Here is a 6,602-nt window from a genome sequence, read left to right on the forward strand (position 1 = left end):
GAAGCAACTATATAGAAAACAGAAATGTTATCGGGTTCACCGGAATAGGTTAACTAATATTTATTTTGAAGAATGTACCCAATAATGTGGCCAAGGGCTATGTTTTATTTTCTACGGGTGGTAGGGAGGCGAATTATACTCATATTTCAAATATAGTCGATTATCAAGTCTGCCTCATCGAATTTGGTGTTTGACTTGATAAGATAGGCAGCGACAGATAAATTAGGGGTCATGCGAATTTGATCGCCAGCTTTGGGTACTATAGAAGTTCTAAGTACATGTTGAATTGTTCTGGCACCTCGATTGAGGGTTTGGACGAGGGGTAAGTGTTGATAGAAGGCTTCATTTCTAAGGATACAATTGATATCACTCCAGTCAAATTCATTTGTGAGAAAGGAACGAACTCTAGGCCCTTCAGTGGATAGCCCAATGTATTGGGCGATGTCAGCTTTGGTAATTTTTATGTTTTGGCGATAGACAAAGGAGTGGAAAGTCATGCTGTGGACGATATAGGTAATGTTAGCTAGAAATTCCAATATGAGTTTAGAATTGTATGGGAAAGCCAAGGTAAGAAGGAACTGGAAGTTGTGGAAGCGACTCTATGTGTGTTAACTCGTGCTATATGTCCTACCATACCACAAGAATAACATGAATTCTTAGAAATGAATGAGCTAATCTATGTGATGAATGAATGGTCCCCTTATGAGATGATGTATGTGATCTCTGAATGATTTTTTTATGAACAACTGTAGACCTAGATGTAACAGCTTTGAGCTTTAGCTTATCTCTTCTTAAATATTAATTAAACCTTTAATTATTCCAAGTTTCACATGTATTTGATCTTCATTATCTTGCAAAAGCAAAACTTCTATTTTCTAATACACTATAGGAAAACAGCTTATTTTCGGTGCAATTTTCGACAAAAAAAAATTCGTCCCAAATTCTAACGGCTTTTTTGATAGATTACCGACGAAACCTTTTTGGTGGATTTTTCGATGTTTTTTTGGTAAATTGTTTTATTCATTTTCCAGCGAATTTATTTTTGACGAAATTTCCTACCAAAATTAATTTTTTTTTTCTAAAAAAAGATTATAATAAATATTTATAATTAATTATTTTGTTAAATTAAGTTAAATAATTTAATAAAATATTATCAAATAAAATTATTTAAATTAGATATTATTAAATCAAATTAATTAAATAATAATTAATAATTCATTGTTAAATTAAATAAATTTAAATATTATTAACTTAAATTAATTTAGAAATTAAATGTTAAATTAAATTAATAACTTATTATTAAAATACATTTATTTAATTAAATTAAATTAATTAAATTGATGAAATTGACATTAAGTTCTAATATAAATAAAAAAATAAAGAAAAAAGGTTTGCCTTAGTAGCGCATTGTTTGGGGCTTATTGGCGAGTAAGCGGGGGTACGAATCCCACTGTAGGCGAGCTGTTGCGCGGGTTGGCTGGCCCGCAATTGGCCTCGCGTGGGTTTGGTGGGCTGGCGTGTTTAGCTGGGCGGGCTGGCCGTAGGTTTGGCTGGGGCGCGCGTATGGGGCCAGGTGGGCTAGCTGTAGGTTTGGGCATGGCGGGCTAGTGCAACCGCTTCCATCTTTTATAGTTTTTTTTTTAATTTTTTATTTTCGATGCAAAATAGTTTACCGAAAACTGTATCGACATAATAATTCCATTGGAAATCCGTCGAAAATATTTCCGACGAACTATTTTGCACTTGTATAACTTTTCCTACGAGCATTTTATCGTTGTATAAAAATTCGATGGAAATCTGTGAGAAATACAAATTTTCGACGGATTTTGGGCATTTTCTGATGAATTTTTCTGCCGGTAATACACAATTTTCCTGTAGTGATATATTTTATTTTGCATCTAATTCCATATACATGATTATTTTTTTTTCAAATCATTTTCAAAATTTCAAATTCCTTAACTAAACATGAACGCTCATATACTACTATCATATGTTCACTTTTTAAGCAAGGAAATTTGCTAACTAAATATGAGTGCTCATTTATCAATATATTATGCTATTTTTTTCAAGCTAAGAAAATTTATTTTTATAATTAACATGCAACAATTCATAAAATGAAAGTAATTCATCTTTTTTAAAAAAATTGCAAACCTTATCATTTTTAGTATCACCTATGTAGTTCATCTCCATTAATCATAGGTTCATAACTTCTTCTTTTTTTAACTTTGAGTTCTAAAAAATCTGAGTCAAAATTTCCCCAAAAATATTGTTGAGATCTTCATTTTCAATTCCTTCTTTTCAACACTTTTTCTCTTTTGTTGGTAAATTCTTTAGATTTAGAGAGTCTGACCTTATGTGACCTTGATTTTTTCATTCATAATAAATAATGTCACTGGAAATCTTATTCATTTTATGCCTTTAACTCTATATTTTTCATTGTGTCTCTTTTGGTTATTTTTCAAAAGTCTTTTAAATTGCCTAGCCATCAAAACAATATCATCATTTACACCCCCTTTGGTGTTATTGCTATCTAAATCATAAGCTTTCAGTATAATAGCCTCTTCCTTTACTTTTTCTTTACCATTTGCATGTCTTTGGCTTTCCTTTTTCTTATATGCAATTAATAAATCATGTAAGTTGTCAATAAATGTTGAATTTAAATCTTTTGATTTTAAAACTTCTATTACCTTAGCATCCCAATTCTCATATAAACATTGAAGTATTTGATTTACCTTTTATTAATGTCTTGAATGGAATATTTTGGTTATTTGTTAATAAATGTTGAATTTCAATCTTTTGATTTTAAATGTCTTGCATGGAAAATAATTTATAATCATAATATATAATATTTAAGTAAAACTGCTTAACTTCATTTATTCCTTTATGTGTATTATAGAGTCTATACAATAATTCTTTTCCAGAAGTACAAGTTGATAGCTACAGGTAATACTCATATGTTAATGCACAAAAGAAACAATTCAAACACTTTGCATTTAACTTTGCAAACTCCATATCCTTTAAGTTCCAATGGTGAATGGTATTTTAACTTTGGTTCTATTTACTATCTTATGAAGTCATTATTATCTAACTTGAATTAAATTACACATTCTATATTCAATAAATTAATTAAACATTGACATACGGATCTTCCAAAAATAAACTAGAATATTATAAAAAAAATTTATAAGGTTAATAAAATAACCCTCTAATGTGTTCTAGTTCCCATATTGTGCCATACCAAAATATATTTAAGATGTAGATACCAAAAAGAATAGGAACCCTTCTTTGATACCAAATGCATGTGAATTGGCACAACCAAGATGGTGGGGAGGTGGTGGGGGGTTGTGAATTGGTTGTTTTAAAAACTTTTAACATTAAAAAAATTATATTCGAAGTCTTGAAAAAATCTTCTTTAATATGAAAAATGTATTTTGTTATTTTTAATTTTCTAAAGAAACTTCAAGAGCAAGAGTAACCTAACAATATTTTTTTTAATAGAAAAAATCAAATTCTAACATTTGAGAATATTTTCATGTTTCTAATTAAGGGAGCACTTGACAAAAATAGAACTAGGCAAATAAAAAAATATGCAAGAAATAAAATAACAAAATATAGAAAAAATGTAAATCAAAATTTTATAATGGTTCGATCTTTTAACCTATGTCCACACATTAAGTTCCACCTTGGAAATTACACTAAACCACTCCTTCAACCCCTAGCAATATGGAGAACCCCTTTTCTTTTCATAGGTGGAGAAAAACCTTATATACTATTTCTCTTCCCCAAAAAGTTTGGAATTCTCTCATTATGCTTCCCAGCATGATGGAGATGCCTTCTACCTAGCCTCATTAGTTAAACTTAATCCTTTCAAAAAGACTTCTTAGAGTTCCTTTTTACAAGATCTTCACAAAAAAAACTCAGAGGAACAAGATGTAGAATAAAGAAACAACCATGTGCATCACCTCACATAACTTCTTGAAGTCCCCCCAAAAAATACTCTCTCAATCTCTCCCTCACCTCCCAAGTGTTTACACAAGCTTTTATGGACAAATAAATAATGCCAATGGATCCAATTTATGTTTCTTTAATCAAACTTGCATATCTCAATATCATACAATCTCAAAAGATAGACTAATAATTTTCTATCGATTCAAAAATAAAAATAAATTTTACTTTCATAATCAAACTCAACATATGGAATATAAAATTCATCTTATAAGAAAAAGATAACAATCCCCTTTCATTTTCAAAATCAAAATTAACCAAGGTATAAGACTTTAGTCCGTGCTTGGAGATTTTACCATACTTTATTGAACTATAGAAGGGTTATTTTTTTATTAGGTTCAAGATTCCTTATGGAGAAAAGCTTCCATAGTCAATTACATCTAAAGAAAAGTTTTGAGAAAACCTTCTATTAAAGAGGGAACTAGACTTTTTAGATTTACATTGTTTAGATCAAGGGTGTGAATTTTAACCTATGAATTGGAAAAGGATCAAAGCATAAACTTTTATTTATCGAGTTAATGACAGAAAGGTAGAGATTGTTTAAGATTCTAGATTCCTAGAAAAACTCTAACATATATTAATATTTGGTTTTAATGTTTAGGACTAGATTAAATTTAGGTATAAATTCATAATTTATTTAGAAGATCAAATAATCCTCTCGAAGAGGAAGAATAATGTGTTTATACTTTTTGACTTATGTATGCCTAGCGTAGATAGCCAGCTAACCACATAAAGTTAACATTTTAAAACCATGATTTTTAGTCTAATGTATGTAAATTAGATGACTATTCTTTAAATTGGAATCAAGGATTTAGGTTTAGATTTTTAATCAGTACTTTAAGAATATGTCTTTTTGTTTGGCTTATGTGATGGGTTAGTATATATTCTAGAAAGTACAATGAGTGCATGCAAGCATGATTGGGTAAAGGTGTATGGATATGCAATACAAAACTACATCATCTAAGATCTAACAATATGTATCGTTACGAAGGTAAGGGTACAGACATTGCAGAAACCTAATAAAATAATCTACCCAGTCTAATGCATGTAACTATCTACCCACATGCATGCAATTTATGAATATTTATGAAGCAATTTATAAACAAACTTTTATTATTTATTTACAAATATAGTATAGTACTAACGAATTCCTATTGTAAGAAAAGGTGGCCAGGTTCCACCCAATAAGCCTATATTTCTACACTTACGAATAATTTAGATTTAAATGTGGTTACTTATTTAGTCTTCATGTATTTTGGCTCCTGAATCTTCTATAGAACTTAAAAAAATAAATAAATAATGTTACTCAAAGGAAGAGGAACCATTTTCTTTTAGTGTTCTACAAGTGTATATAAGCAATCACCTTTAAAATCTTTACAACTCCTTACATTAACAACTCACTATAACAATACAAACAAATCTAAAACTTTAGATTCACATTTACCTTTTTATTTACATTAATCCTATTCACATTCTACATTGACTCTTGCAATAACTCCATAGTGGACTAGTGCAATACAAGTGTACACAAACTTGTAAACTAAGGTGCAATGCAATAATGAAAGGTGCAAAGTAATAAAGTTAACATGTATGACATCTAGAGTGTAGAAAGTAGACAAACAAAGTAAGAACACCCTATAGAAAGGTATCTCATCACAACAAAGCACAATGAAGATAATGCCTTTCTAACCTAGGGTAAAGTCAATTATCCTAGCAAACCATCTAAGGTGTGTGTCATATTGTGTTGTTTTGATTTGCCTAAGCATATTTTTACTTGAAGTTAACTATGATGTATTTTTTAAAGGTCAAAGGATATTTAATTTAAGTTTATGTTTTAATATTTTTTATTGTTTTAAAGTTTTTATTTTAATTTTTTAAATTTTTTATTTTATGTTTTAGATAACCATGGTAACTAGTGACTCCAAAGTTCTTAATGTCACTAATCAACAAGTCCTAAGGCTCATACTTATAATGCATTTATTCCCTTCCTAAGAGATAGAGATATTACAAGTTGAAGGAGTTAATGGAGTTTAAGGAGTCTCTTCAAGGCCAAATTCTTATTTTTTTAAGATGGTGAGTACTCGATGAATGGTCTGGATCCAGTTTAGCAGGTAAATCTAAGGGTGAAGGTACATGAGTTGTATTATACTTTAGCCAGGTTGGCTACTTGGTGGAGGTAACATGCTAAAGCTACATGGTTGGAGCAAGGGGATCACAATACTCATTTCATCATTCTTATGCTTCGGCTATAATAAATGGGAATGGGATCATTCTAGTGAAGAAGCCAAATTGGGAATCGGTGGAATATCTAGAAGTCATAGAGAGCATCTTCTATTAGTTTTTCAAAAACAAATGGAGGGCCAGAAACTATCTTAGATGGGTTGCCGTAGTTCTTATAAGAACAACATGTGGAATATGAGAAGAAAGATCTATTGGTTATTGAATTCAATGAGGAGGAGCAAGCTTTGGCTATTAGGTAGATGGTGTCAACAAATTTTTAGGGGTGGATGACATCACTGGTCATTATTCAAGACATATTGGGAACTTAATAAAGAAGATATGTGGAGTGATGTTTAGCTATTTCTTTAAGTCTGGTG

The sequence above is a fragment of the Dendrobium catenatum genome, unplaced genomic scaffold (genome assembly GCF_001605985.2).
Source record: "Dendrobium catenatum unplaced genomic scaffold, ASM160598v2 original_scaffold_96692, whole genome shotgun sequence".
NCBI classification, from domain to species: domain Eukaryota; kingdom Viridiplantae; phylum Streptophyta; class Magnoliopsida; order Asparagales; family Orchidaceae; genus Dendrobium; species Dendrobium catenatum.